Genomic DNA, 15,770 nt, shown 5'->3' on the forward strand with positions numbered 1-15,770 from the left:
ATAGTAATGGGAAATCAAGCAAACAGCCAAGTTTTGAGTTGTTTTTTAAAACTTGTTTGGGATGCCTGACCACAAAGCTCTGGCGGAAGCAAATTCCAAGCTTTAGGAGCTGCTGTGGAAAATGCTGCATTTTCCACCTTCTTGGTTTGCATCTGGGCAGAGTCAAATAATTCTGATTGCTAGACCTCAAGGATCGATTATTCACCTTGTTTGAAATAAGATTTTGAAGATACGTAGGCATTACACCGAGTCTGCATTTAAAAGTAATCATCAGAAGACGATAGAGAACGCGAGAAACCACAGGAAGCCAATGCAGAGACCTTCTAGCAGCTAATACATTGTCAGGCTAATCTCATCACTACTCTTACCGCACCGTGTTGCACCACTTGCGGCCTATTCATAACGGCTTTACTAATCCTTACCAACAGACTATCACAGTAGTCTAATTACGACCCAATAATTGCTCTGGCTATCATCTCAGCATTAGCCTGAGATATGAAGGGATGAAGATGAGCCAACAATTTTATAAAATAGGCTGCAGAAGAAACCAAACTCCCCACATGAGCATTCATGCTCAATTGCTGATCAAATACCATGCCCAGCGTTTTTACCTTCTTCTGGGGTGTTATCATGACATCTCCTAGATGGAATTCATTGTATAACGGGCCAAGCTTAGATATCATTAGCTGAGTCCCCACAATCTGCAACTCTGTTTTTTCCAGATTTTTGGGCAAGATTATTCTGCGCCATCCATTTATCGATAATAGTATAAACTCTATTTAGTTCTTCCTCATCCTGAGAATGGGAGTCAACAATAGGGATGACACACTGGGTGTCGTCTGCGTAGTAAGTAAACAGCCCTCCCTCCTGTTGCAAGATGGCAAAGAACGGGGTCATAAAGATATTATATATAAAAGGGGAGATGCATTCTCGAAATGCGACAGACAAAGGATTAGCTTCCGCTTCTTCGAAAAAGACTCGGCTGAATCTATTCTCCAAAAAAGAGGAAATCCATGGAGCCGCCCCCGGGGAGAAGTTAGCTACTTCTCCAACTAATGTCACCCACAGTTCTTCTACCTAAGGTTGCTTCAGCTGCGCACATTTGCATTGTTATACTACATTACCATTTACATTCAGCAAAACAGGAAACTGTTAATGATATAGTAATTTAAAGGAAAAGGTTCCCCATGTGTTTAATTCAACCAATCATAATCACATCCACCTCACACTATATATCAATGTATTCTTTTTCGTCACAGCATAACTGGACCATTCCTTCTTGGTGCAACAACAGCATTTGAACTATGTTCTAATCAAGAGGAGGCTACGCGAAGCTGGCTACAAATACATGCTGCTCTACCCAGCGAAGCTGAAAGTACTACACAACAGTAAAGCACACTTTTTTGATACCCCTGAGAATGCGACGGCATGGCTAGATGCACAGAACTGCCCAGCCAGAGCAGCAGACCAGGCGGAAGACGGAATGGGGAAGTAAACGAAGACTCAGCAGAGAAGTAGTATGACCCGAGTTGAGGAAAGGGGAGGGGAGCCATATTAATGATAATATTAAGAATAATAATGTATGCTGCAAATGCGGAATGTTTTAAGACCTTTCCCTATAGCCACGCCTATCAGTGCAGATACTGATTAAGCAGAGAGCGCTCATTTCCGGTTTAACTGGGGAAAGTGATGCTTTGCGTAGCCGGAAGGCAAATACGAGAACATACAGCATGAGCAGATGAAGAATTTCCCCTCAGACGATAGTCTAAAATACAGAGGCTGTGTTTAATACATATTTGTACAAGGAAAAACAAGCATTGTCAAAACCAACAGTTTGGGCTTTTCTTTAAGCATTAGCTAGTCATTTGGCAGGCACTGGCATAATGGTACTACATGTTCTTAAATCACAACTGGAGAATGGTGTGATGGCGACGCCCAAGTTAATGCCAACATTACAAACAAAACAATTAGCTCTTTTAAAGCGTGTTTGTAACAGGAAGTCAGAGCAAGGCAGAGACGCTAGGATACATATTATAGCAGTCAAAAAGTAGCCCAACAAAGCCCAGAATCTGGCTGCCTGCACAGTTTTTTATTTTTGGTCTAGGGTCTTGATTGGGGTTTTGGATAGCCCAATTGTGCGCGTCTCGCTATTATTTTAGCCAGTCCAATTCAATGTATCCACCTACTGCCTGTACAAGACTCAATGAAAGGTATGAGCTTCGATGAGCTAATCCACTGTAGGCACATACCTCTTACAATGAGAACACCTGGCCTACAAAAGCCAGAATGCTAGGAGCTCTTGGCAGTAAAGCCAGAAGTGACTCAAGGTTGCGGCTTTAATAGTCACTTGACAAGGATTTCCTCTACAAAATTAGTTGGTTTGGCATTTTGACCAAATAAACATACCTATATATTTAGAGCTCTGGCAAATTACAAACCTTTACTATGTCTACATACACACAGAAAGTACACACATTTAGCGAAGAGCTCAAGCACTTACAAGAAAGTGTGGATGACGAAAGGTTTGCGACCAGTTAACACAAATGCTCTTAATAAAGATATTGGCACTCATTACAGGTCCGGCAGTAAACGTGCCGGTAAAACAAGGCAGGTAGCCGCCAGACCTGTAATGATTTACCAGCGTCCGACTTGCCGGAAACACCCAGCATTACAACCCCGGTAGTCCGGTAAGTCAGGCACAGGTAAAATGTTGATCCCCATTCCCATAGAGTCCGAGAGGACTCTATGGGAGTGGGAACCACGGAAGCACCAGCACCGTTAATAACAGTGCTGTTGCTTCCATGAAAGTCTGCGGACGGGTGCCGTTCCGCCCGGCAAGTCAGACCTGCCGGGCGGAAGGGAACCCGCCACGCAGACTTGAACTTTGCTGGTCCGGAAACAACAGTGCTGGTAAGCTTACACGCACCGTTGTTTCGGGACCAGCAAAGTTGTAATGAGGGCGATTGTGTTCCTGAATAGTGAGTGATTCATGCCAGATTCCTTGAACTTCTAAGTGCTGTAATAACAGGTGTTATTATCACCCGATCTTTAATGGTACTAAATGTATCGACCAAGGATGGCTAACTTGGCCCTAGTGCATGCTTCAAACTTGCAAATGGCGGGCTACTTTCATGTCAGGGACCGACTCTTGTGTAGATATTCGCCCTTAAGTCTGGGCATATATTCATCATAAACTGAAACTCTGTAGAAGGTGATCAGCGAAGTGCTTTAACGGAGATTTTTTCATAACCCTCTGGAGAAGGATGTGAACCATTTGACCTGAAGGTTGGATGGGTTTCCAACCTAAAAGGTAAACCCAACCTCTCTACATTAGGTCACTGTGACAGAGCAGACAGGCGTAGCTCCAGGAGGGAGGAGTGCTGGTAATGAAGTACAACTAGTCCACAGAGATAGCCAATGAAAACACCCACACTGGTATACGGAACCATATACACTGTGTCATAAAGTGACACATATAATCTCTATTAGGTAAAAATAAGTACTTTAAACATACCACATAATCATAGACAAAGTGCATGTACAAACTGCATGTCGGTAGCTTCCTTTTAACATAGATGACCCTCAGCCGAAGGATATTAATGGCCCATCTATTCCCCTGGTGTCTTCTTCCGGCCAGAAGAAAGAACAAGCTTAGCAAACAAAGGGACTGTACATGTGTGATACACTAGTAGTCGAATGAGCACCTTTAAAACTCCTGAGAGTGTTATTTGCCAGATAAGGGGCAGGGCACCAATTGGTGGTAAGGGGCAGGGAACCAATTAGTGAAGGGAGGGTACGATTCCTCCTCATTGCCAGCCCCTAGGGACACTTATTCCATCATTCTACAAAACATTTTTCATACTCAGGATCTCAAACTACATAAAGGCTGAAAGCCACAATTTACTTAGTCATCCAAATAGAGCAGACCTCTGGCCTAATATGATTAGCTCACTGTAGAATGCGTATATCATTCCTACAGGAATGTCTTATGGACTTTGGACCCTGGAGAGCCTCCATGTTCCAGGTGGGATAGTTAGACAGGACTTCTACACGGGAGCTTGAACTTGTTATTTATTATAAACCCCTGGCAATCGGAGCTGCTTTTTATAAACCCCCTCCAAACAGTGCTGCTAATAGCTTCGGAGCATTAATGACCCCCAACAATCCAAGTCATCACAGTCATAATATATTCATAACATCTATAAGTAAAACCACCATTAACATTGTAGAACCTATATTTCACTTTCTCATTAATCTCTGTGAAACAACTGTCAACTGGCTGAACGGGCAAAGGCAGTCGCGCAATCTCAAGACAACACACAGATAAAGGCAAAGGACCAACTAGAAAAGGTCTTCAAAAGGCGAATATAAATGCCCTCTTGTAAAACTACCCCCTTCCACCACCTCCCACCCCCCACCACAGGGCACCAAAATGGTCTTTGGTTGGGCTGGAGATTGAGGCGAGGAGATCAATAGTCAATGGCCTGGAACAAGCATCCCAAGAGGAGCACAACAGTTGCAACACACCGCAAGTATGGCACTGGCCGCATATATAGCATGTGCCAGCTAGTGATACAGGGAGGGTGTAGGCACAGTAACATCCATAAACACAACTCATCGCTACAGTGGAGTAACTTTGCTGAAAATGTTGGAGGGTACATGACCTCTAAACGAAAGGGGCCGCAGCCAAATGAGTGGGACAAAATAGTGTGTCAAAAAAGTTGGGTTGGACATACACACGTGTCCCCCCATAAAATTACACCCATGCATGGCTAACATGGTGTCCAACCCCCACAGCACCATGTTGGTACTGGCATCCTTGGACGGACTGCTGTGATCCATCAGCCAAGTGCTACAGTGATGTGATGCCACCTGAATGGAATGGGACCCTGCAGCTATCGATGCCACACAAACCCCATACTCTCCAGAAGAGTCTCTGTCTTTGAATCCCATGCAAGACACCTCCATTTATACAGCATCCCTGATGGTCTAGAGGGCAATAAACCTGCTAAATATTTACAGAACTTCTGAGTACACCTCTTCTCACAGATCTATCTAAAACACAAGATAAAAGGACATCTCTTTGAATTAAACATGACCACAGAAAGTTCCTCTGGGCAGCTTCCTTCCCTTTGTTTTTAGCCTGTCAGTCTGGGCCATTGTAAGATAGAACCTTCCATATGAAAATCAGTCTTCCTCCAGCCACCCTGTTCCCTCTACATGGGAACGCAAGCATATGCAAATAGGGGGTGCCTTTCTGTAAAGGCGCAAACATGCTAAACACAAATCGAATTAAGTCTGTTTAGAGAAGTGCCAGTGGGTATGATTGATTCAAAGTCTCATGTTGACCCACCTAAGTTTTAGTTTGTCTCCTGAAGGGACAGAGGGTATGGCCAGATGTGGCTGCCTTGCCTGCAGGGCCTTAGGAATCAACATGGTGTCATTGCGTATTCTTCTAAGCAAAGGCACGTGGCCCTATGGTTCAGGCTGGACATCTCTTGATGGCGGTGGAGCAGGATTGCGGTATCTATGGCTATGCCACTTCTATAATGTATAATCAGCCTAAAGAACAATTAAATGGGAGTCTAGAAGAGCTATTCCAGGGATTATGATAAATCCAAAGCAGTCCAGCCATCGCTCTCGGCCTAAGCACAGATCTCAATATTTAAAATGCTCATGAACAGTATCCTCCTCCTTCAATGTCTACTCACAACTTCAAGCCAGCAGATAGTGATGTTGAGCTTAGAATATCTCCTTTACTTTACTTTATGGCATTTATATTTATTTATTTGCATGTATAAAGCGCTCATACAGCTTGGGGGCATCGAGGCGCTGTTACAGAATTTTTGTTGTTGTCTTAGTTGCATATTTATAATGCGCTTAAATACCCAGAGGTTTCTAAGCGTGGACCCAGGGATTGAACATGCTTTGCTTCGTGTCATCTTGCTTCCAAGGCGAGCACGTTGCTACTGAGCTATCCTCCCGGCGTTAGGGTGCATACAATACGCAAAACATGAAACATAAGCAGGGTCCTAGCTAAAACAGAGACTCCTAAACAATAGTAATGGGAAATCAAGCAAACAGCCAAGTTTTGAGTTGTTTTTTAAAACTTGTTTGGGATGCCTGACCACAAAGCTCTGGCGGAAGCAAATTCCAAGCTTTAGGAGCTGCTGTGGAAAATGCTGCATTTTCCACCTTCTTGGTTTGCATCTGGGCAGAGTCAAATAATTCTGATTGCTAGACCTCAAGGATCGATTATTCATCTTGTTTGAAATAAGATTTTGAAGATACGTAGGCATTACACCGAGTCTGCATTTAAAAGTATTCATCAGAAGACGATAGAGAACGCGAGAAACCACAGGAAGCCAATGCAGAGACCTTCTAGCAGCTAATACATTGTCAGGCTAATCTCATCACTACTCTTACCGCACCGTGTTGCACCACTTGCGGCCTATTCATAACGGCTTTACTAATCCTTACCAACAGACTATCACAGTAGTCTAATTACGACCCAATAATTGCTCTGGCTATCATCTCAGCATTAGCCTGAGATATAAAGGGATGAAGATGAGCCAACAATTTGATAAAATAGGCTGCAGAAGAAACCAAACTCCCCACATGAGCATTCATGCTCAATTGCTGATCAAATACCATGCCCAGCGTTTTTACCTTCTTCTGGGGTGTTATCATGACATCTCCTAGATGGAATTCATTGTATAACGGGCCAAGCTTAGATATCATTAGCTGAGTCCCCACAATCTTCAACTCTGTTTTTTCCCGATTTTTGGGCAAGATTATTCTGCGCCATCCATTTATCGATAATAGTATAAACTCTATTTAGTTCTTCCTCATCCTGAGAATGGGAGTCAACAATAGGGATGACACACTGGGTGTCGTCTGCGTAGTAAGTAAACAGCCCTCCCTCCTGTTGCAAGATGGCAAAGAACGGGGTCATAAAGATATTATATATAAAAGGGGAGATGCATTCTCGAAATGCGACAGACAAAGGATTAGCTTCCGCTTCTTCGAAAAAGACTCGGCTGAATCTATTCTCCAAAAAAGAGGAAATCAATGGAGCCGCCCCCAGGGAGAAGTTAGCTACTTCTCCAACTAATGGCACCCACAGTTCTTCTACCTAAGGTTGCTTCAGCTGCGCACATTTGCATTGTTATACTACATTACCATTTACATTCAGCAAAACAGGAAACTGTTAATGATATAGTAATTTAAAGGAAAAGGTTCCCCATGTGTTTAATTCAACCAATCATAATCACATCCACCTCACACTATATATCAATGTATTCTTTTTCGTCACAGCATAACTGGACCATTCCTTCTTGGTGCAACAACAGCATTTGTGTCTATCAAGAGGAGGCTACGCGAAGCTGGCTACAAATACATGCTGCTCTACCCAGCGAAGCTGAAAGTGCTACGCAACAGTAAAGCACACTTTTTTGATACCGCTGAGAATGCGACAGCATGGCTAGATGCACAGAACTGCCCAGCCAGAGCAGCAGACCAGGCGGAAGACGGAATGGGGAAGTAAACGAAGACTCAGCAGAGAAGTAGTATGACCCGAGTTGAGGGGAGGATTATTGTTGCATTGACATTGACTACGGACTAGATTATAATTCGTAATGTGGGGAGATCAAGGGCGAATCACATGTGAGAATAGCCTAATAGCCTAATTCAGCTTGAAGGTTAAAATGGAGTTATCGGAGGAATGCGCTAGCAACCCTAGTAGTTAGTTTAGTTGAGATACTGTTAGGACGGTATCCCCCCGCAGAGTTCTGAGTATCGGCTAGGCAAAGGACTAGATGTGGTTTAGCCTGAGATCCAGGGATGGAGCTGGGCAACAGTTGGGGGGGGGTGCAGTGGGGTGTGATAGTTGGGAGGGTGTTGAGGGGGGGAGGGAGTTTGGAGTGACAAGAGGGGTAGAGCCTACAATCACGAGTCATTTATTAAGAAATGGAGGGTGGGGGTGGAGTCAGGCGGAGTTGGGAACGGATGAGATGAGTGACCTGGAATGTGAGAGGACTAAACAGTTATATCAAACAGAATACGGTTATGATGTACTTTAAGAGACAGAAAATAGATATTGCATTGTTACAAGAAACTCATCTGACCAGAGATAAGCTGGAGGTGGTGAAGAAGAAATGGAAAGGGACGACTATAGGTAAATCATACTCAGCGTATGTTAGAGGGGTTATCACGTGGATAGCACCACATGTACAGTTCAAGCTACTACAATCTAATGCAGAGATGGACGACAGGATGGTGGTGCTGAGAGGGCTGGTTGAAAACAAGGAAGTGAATATTATCAATATATATGCCCTGAATAGTGATACCACAATATATTACAGGAACCTGTATGCTAAGATTGACTCATATATGGAGGGGGCAGTTATACTTGGGTGGGATTTTAATTGTACACTAGACCCAAAGTGCAACAGATCGGATGAGAAGGTTGTCAGGCCCACCCCAGTGGCGAAGGCCCAAGGGGCCCTTTTATGTGATTTCCAGTTGGTAGACGTTGTGAGGATGCTTCATCCACAGCACAGAGAATACTCACACTATTTTGCCCCACATAACCTACACATCCGATTAGACTATATATTTGCTGCCAGTGAATTAACAGGAGAAATGACGAGTGCAGAGTATAAGGCTGCGGTCCTCTCAGACCAAAGCGCCGTTGATCGTAGCATGGCAGATGTTGTCGTCTAGGTCGAGAATCCCGACATGGAGGCTTAGGGCCGAGGCACTATGAGATACAGTGTTCAGAGAAGACCTGAGAGTAGGAATAAAGGAATACTTTGAACACAACATGAGAGTGTGAAATCAGCTGGCACATTGTGGGAGGCATTCAAGGTGGTGCTGAGGGGGGCGGCAATATCTAAATGGAAAGGTCTACAAGGTGGCATAGTGCAGGAATTGCAGGACACGGAGAGGAAGATAGAGGCTAAGATGCAGAAAGGAGTAAGTTCCCCGGGGGAAGCCGAGGTGATACAGCACCTACAGCAGGAATGCAGGGGCCACTGGGAGAGAATGTGCAACCTGAACTATAGGACATATATAGAAAGGCAACATGCAGAAGGTGACAAGCCAGGCAGGTTACTGGCCTGGCTATGTAAGAGTGAGACCCCCAGCCAAACAATCAGGGAGATGCATGGGGAGGATGAGTTGGTAGAGGACATGCAAGAAGGAGTGAACAAATGCTTTTTTGAGTATTACCAAAAGTTATATGCAGACATCACTGAGGAGGAGGGAATCGACGCACAAGAAACATTAACTGAGATAGCTTTGCCTAAGCTGGAGGAAGCAGAAAGGGAGAACTTAGAGGCCCCACTCACGCTAGATGAGTTAGAACGAGTGATACAGTCACTACCCACCAATAAGGCTCCGGGGGCGGATGGTCTCCCGAGCGAGTTCCATAAAACATACAGGGCAGATTTGCTCCCGCCAATGTTAGCCATGTTAAATAAGGCGTTTGACAGAGGCAGGTTGCCGGAGACCCTTAGGGAAGCGATCATTATTCCGCTTCTCAAGCTGATTAAGCCGAGCACGGACTGCCGATCTTTTTTTTTTCAACATTTTTATGAATTTTTCCAACATGTGAATGCATTTTTAACGATCATAAACAATTCATTTTTCCATTGTATTCGAATCTAGAATCTCCCATCCCCAACAATCCTCAATATGCCACATACTTAGCTATAAATAACAACACTTGACTCAGTTTATAGTTCATTATATGCCCTGAGTTTATTAACAGGGGGTGACGAGAGAAAGAAGTAAAGAGAGAAAGAAAGAAGAAAGAGGAGAAGAGGAAGAAGAAACAAAAATATATATATTAAATAAATATAAATAAAAAGGGGTAAAAAGTTAAATTCATTGGGTCAGTTGCATCTCACTTATCAGTTCATAAACACAAATTCATTAAGTCATTGTTTCATATCAGACGCTCATAGACATGACTTTCATAGGTCTGCATCCACTAGTAAAAGTGCACAAATACAAGTCTTAAGAACAACCACAATTAAACTAGGAGTTCATAAAGTGCTTCAGGAGCTGCGGCTGGAAGAACATATGTTCTCTGTCAGAGACCAAGTCTAAGAAGGGGCGCCAGATTTTCTGAAACCTCGAGAGCTTTCCTTCCAATATGCCCGTGAGTTTTTCCAAACCAAACAGCTCCCATGCTTTTATCCAACAATAGGCTATTTGCGGGCCTTCTATCATCTTCCAGAACCGGGCTCTGGTGATGCGGGCTGCAACAAGTAACTGTGAAATCAAAGTCGCTTTATGCCCTGACATAGGGACGGTTCCATCGTCCGATACATACCCCAGTAAGAGTACTCTCGGGTCCATAGGGAGCAGGGAGCCCGTGATTTCCTTAATCCTTGACCGCACCTCTAGCCAATATGATTGAATGACCGGACAGTGCCACCACATATGAGCCATATCACCCCGCTCACCACATCCATGCCAACACGTGTCTGGGTATTCTGGATTAATTGAGTGGAGTCTGCTGGGGGGAAAATACCACCGGAAGCAGACCTTGATAGCGCTCTCTTTTACGAGTGCACATCGGGAACTGGTCTGAGTTCTATGCCAAATCCGCTGCCAGGATTCATCCGAGATCTCCAGGCCCAATTACCTCTCCCAAGCCCTCATATATGGAAGTTTCTCTTCTACTGAGGCCCTCTCCAATAGCCGGTAGCATAGCGTTATCTTATGAGATTGTTGACCCTCAAGAATTTTGAGGTCTATTCCCAGTGGAACCCTCCCAGCCGCTGGTGAATCTCCCTGTTAGTAAGCCAGTGGTGTAACTGTATATATCGAAAACGTTCTGTCTCTGGGAGGGCAAATCGTTCTTTACATTCCTGAAAGGTCAGGGGTTCCTGGTATATTTCTTTTTGAACATTTTGTGGCAGTTGGGATTTAACTATGTTATTTTTGAACATTGCTGGGATCAAACCCTGTTATTACTAGTTTGAGGATTAAAAAGACTTGGAACTAGAGTGCGCGTCTGACCTTTTCCTTTTTTACTTAATGTTTTTTTATTAGTTTCTGCTACCACAAACTGCTCGCCTCTGTTTTCATATAATGAAGCAATCCCACCTTGTGAATTAGCTATTTATCTCAAATTGTCTACTGATTTCTTTTCAGCACTTTGAACCCACTGACAAATTCAAAAGTGTACTATTGTCCGAATTATTTTTCTTATCCATTTGCCTCCCCTGTGTCTGACAAATTCAAAAGTTTAGTGTTGTCAGAATAATTTTTCTTATGCGTTTGCCTCCCTCATGTCCTCCAAACTGAAGCCTCTCTTAAATGCACAATTAGCTTAATTTCTTTTTATATTTTAGGCGGATTGTGCATTTTATTTCTGAATTAAAATGTAATATCCTGTTTTTCTTTCTTTTTCAACAGTTTTGAGTATGTCGACATCAAACATGGCGGGCATTCATCTATGAATCCGAATTCACAGATGAAGAAATGGAATCAAGGATAAACCAGGAAGAAATTGAGGGGATCACTGATCCAGAGAACAAGTCTCCTGATCCTGAACATAGTAGAGTGATCGATGTATCCACTTGGTGTCACAACCATTTTGTCAACTCATGCCAACATGAAAGAAAATTCATGTTGCTTAGAAAACTCCACCTGCAGTGCCTACCTATTGGAAGATGGCCCTCTGCCACTTTGCATAACACAACAAGGTGACTTCAGGACAATGTGCCTTACATCTTCAGTTCTTCTAATGTTATGATATGATAGGTCATTTATAACGTGCTTAATACCAGAGGTTTCTAAGCGCGGACCGGGGATCGTACCTGTGGTGCTCCGTGTCGTTTTGCTTCCAAGACGAACACGTTGGCCCTGAGCTATCCTCCCGAGAGATGTTGATGGCCTTTAAGCATTAACTTCATAGCGCTGTTCATCCAAGTATTCCCAATAATGAGTACGGTGTCTGTTTATTATGTCTATATATTTTACAGATTAACTAACTTGCAATTTGTTTAAAATTAGTTTTCAAATCCTTAAATCCAACAATCCCTAGTGTTTTCAAATTTTTGTTTCAAATGTTTGTGGTTTGTTACCATCACCAATACATCGTTCTGATGTTAGAGTTTTTACAATAAATGTACACATTTTCCGATTACAAAAAAAATCCCACAATGAGGACTTTTTCTAAAAAATATATTCCTTGTTATTCTTCTGATTTATATGTCTGCATATTTCAATATTATAGTGCTTAGTTTACATATATTTGTTGTCGATATCTGTTGTTCAGTATTTTTACCTTGTGCCGTTCAAACAGAGAATAACATTGAAAACACAATCCTAAAAAAAATTTACTTTTGAATTTTCTTTTGTCAAGTGTACAATATCATTGTTCTGAACAGATGCTAAAGTCTTGTGGCACACAGAGCCAAGAATTGGCCGATTCACAGAAGAATGGGTGTGGGGGTCTGCACAGTTATACCAGCATGTGTGGTACAATCTATCAGGAGTTTCCAAGTGTGGCTGATCAATACAGAGGTCTCTTCGGTTTACAGGCCAATCAAGCAGCATAAAATCTATAGTTTCGTTTGCTTTTTTTTATTAAAAGATCATTGTTTTATTTTAAATATTTTTGTGTTGCTATACAAATATCAAATGAACATTTTATAAATTTTGTTTATGAAAAGTGCTTCTTTTTTTCTTCAATGTAAATCATGTTGTTGTTTTTCCCGTTGTTTTTGGTACCAACATATCGCCTATTCTCTGCTGCATTATGCACAGTTGATGTGTGCACTATCATTCTCTTGTGCACCAATGCATTTTTAAAAACATATAAATGAAAGAACAATACTTTTGAGATAATAAGTCCTTATGATGCTTAGTACACTGTCATTCAATAATTATATTTCGAATTCTACAAAATGTTAGTTGATATCCAATTGCTTATATACCTGTGAATTTGTTCGATTTCTCTCTGAAGCACTTTTTGAAATTGTTCCAATGGTCCACATTTCTAGACTCAATGGGCCTCATTACGAGTTTGGAGGTAGCCATGCCGTTTTTAGCAGCATTGCTACCCCTAAACTCGGATCCGGGTCCCGTAAAATGAGAATTACTGGGCCATTCCGACCTTTGCGGGCCCGGTAATTCCCATTCGTGGGACCCGGACCCGGTACGTCCCCATTCCCATTTGTGCCCCCATAGGGCTCAATGGGAATGGGGAGGATGCTAACAACGGTCCTGTTAATGACGGGACCGTTGTTAGCATCCTGTTCTGCTAGCGGGTGCCGCTCTGCACGTCTGGTCTGACCAGGCATACAGGATGGCCCCGCGAGTAGAACTCGTAATGAGGCGGTGAGGCAACAACAGCGCCGGTAGCACTACCAGTGCTGTTGTTGCCTTACCGCCAGGGTCGTAATGAGGACCAATATGTATCTGTGAAATAAGGGCCACCACAGACAGTTGGCTCACGATTGCCAACATGCACATTTTTAAATCCAAATATCTGTTAGTCAACAAGAAGAGAAATGAAGAGAAATAAAGGACGCCACATGAAAAGTCATTAGTAGATACTGTTGTTCCGAAAATACATATATTCACAAAATTACATATAGACGTGACATGTACATAAATGTCATGACAGAAATTGTATTTGTTCCTTGTCAAGATAACATACTGTTTTCAAAACCTACACATAAAAAAATTATAATGAACACGATACACAGTGAATGTATGTTATGCTATGTTATTTTAAGTTGTCTTATACCGTGCACCATTACCATTGGCGTAGTCTCCAAGAGCTCACATGGCTCTGTAAGAAAGAGATGAGGGGGTGGGTTAGTGAGACAAGCGGAATAGGACAGAAATTGTTCTCTTCTGTTGATGCTTGAGGAACCAGGAGAAACTGCATCCTGTGCGAGTTGGTTTTCTAAGTGAGATTGATTGTGTGAAATGACTTGTTGTATCCAGAGGGGTAAGGCCCAGTGTCAGGGATTGTTTGTTGTTTGCGAGTGTTTGTTATACTGGATGTCTGTTTTGTGTGTTTTGCGTGTGGTTTGGCTGGCCCATAAGAGCGTGTATTGTACTTGGGAGGTATGCAGAAGAGGAGTAGGAGTGGGAGTTGTTAGTATATTGGCTACTCACAATGCTATCAAAGTGCAATAGGTTCACTACCTTCACAATGTTTCCGAGTTGTCAAACACAGGCCTACTGTCACAATTCATCAAGTACAATACAGTGGCTAATCCTTGCTGTTCTAATTGCAATACACCCACTGTCCTCGAGAGTTCTCAAGTGCAATACATAGGCTAATTACACAACTCAAGTGCTACACATTTGCTAGCTTCGCAATTCAACCGGGTGCAACACACTGGCCAACCCCAAAAATCATTCAAGTTCAATACATTGTCCACCCTCACACTTCATGTAAGTGCAGTGTATTTGCTATCCTCAAAATTCCACTGTGTGTGATGCATAGGCTAGGTTTACCATTCTTCTAAATGCAAAACATTGGATACCCTCATGAATCCTACAAGTGCAATATCTTGGCTATCCTCAAGTTTCATCTGTGTCTGCGATCTTCATAAAATCTATTGTGTGTGAGGCATACACTAACCTCACTGTTCCTCTAAGTACAGCACATTGGCTATATTTGTATTTTCATCTAAGTGTATTGTATTAGTAATCCTCATAAATCTATTTTGCATGACGCATAGGCTAGGTTCACCATCTTCTGAGAGCAATACAAGGCCACTCTGTAAATTACTTGTGAGTGCAAAGTTAAGGTTAGCCTTCAAGACTCATCAGGAGCAGTAAAAATGCAATCCTTCACAATTCATCAAAGCGCAACACATATGCTTGCCTCACATATTGTTTCAGATGCAGTACATAGGTTAATCTGCACCAGTCATCTAAGTGCAATACAAGGCAAAACAAAGAGCACAGTGAAGGACAGCATACTGTTAAGAGTAGGTGATAGTAATGTAGGAGTGGTAGGGTTTTACCGGAGCACAGTAATGGCTTTACTCCCCACCGATACCACCTTACCTGCATGTCTGTGTAGGGTGTCCGGCCAGGTGTCCACAAGCAAACAGGGGATGGGAGCTGCCCTAATGGCCTGCCCTTTGCCTCTGGCCCTTAGACGACTGCCAGGGCAAGGCTGTCCTGGGGCTCACTCCTAAGAGTACTTCCTGAAGATCGATGGCCCTATCAAGGGTTGGGATGGGCAGGAGTGGGGTGTGGAAATGGCCAGGGGGAAGGAAATGCAGTGTGGAGGCTGCCGAGGGAGCCTCAGTCAACCGCTATGAAGATGGGAAAGAGGAAAAAGGCACAGAAATAAACAAAGAACTACACCGCAAAGGCAGTTCCTTCTACAAGCAATCAGCAACAACAAAAAACAGATTGGAAACCAAACTAAAAACACAGGTAAAACCCTCAAAAGCTACCCCAGACAGGCTGTAAACTCCTTAGTTTACAGCCTTGCTGCACAGGATGGCTAAGGATTACTAATAGGAAGGCAGGGCAAACCAGTAACAAAGGACTCCAAAAACAGAGGACAGGCACACCTGACTGCCTCAACCAATTGCTATGAAGATGGGAGGAGGGGTGGGGGGAGAAACAAACAAAGGACTACAACACAAAGGAAGTGCCTTCTACAAGCAATCCAGCCCTAAAAAACAGCCTGGAAATCACACTAGAAACACAGGTAAACACATCCAAAAGTGCCCCAAATAGGCTGTAAACTCCTTACCAGAAGCCTGCTGTAC

The sequence above is a fragment of the Ambystoma mexicanum genome, chromosome 1p (genome assembly GCF_040938575.1).
Source record: "Ambystoma mexicanum isolate Mex_15411 chromosome 1p, UKY_AmexF1_1, whole genome shotgun sequence".
NCBI lineage: Eukaryota > Metazoa > Chordata > Amphibia > Caudata > Ambystomatidae > Ambystoma > Ambystoma mexicanum.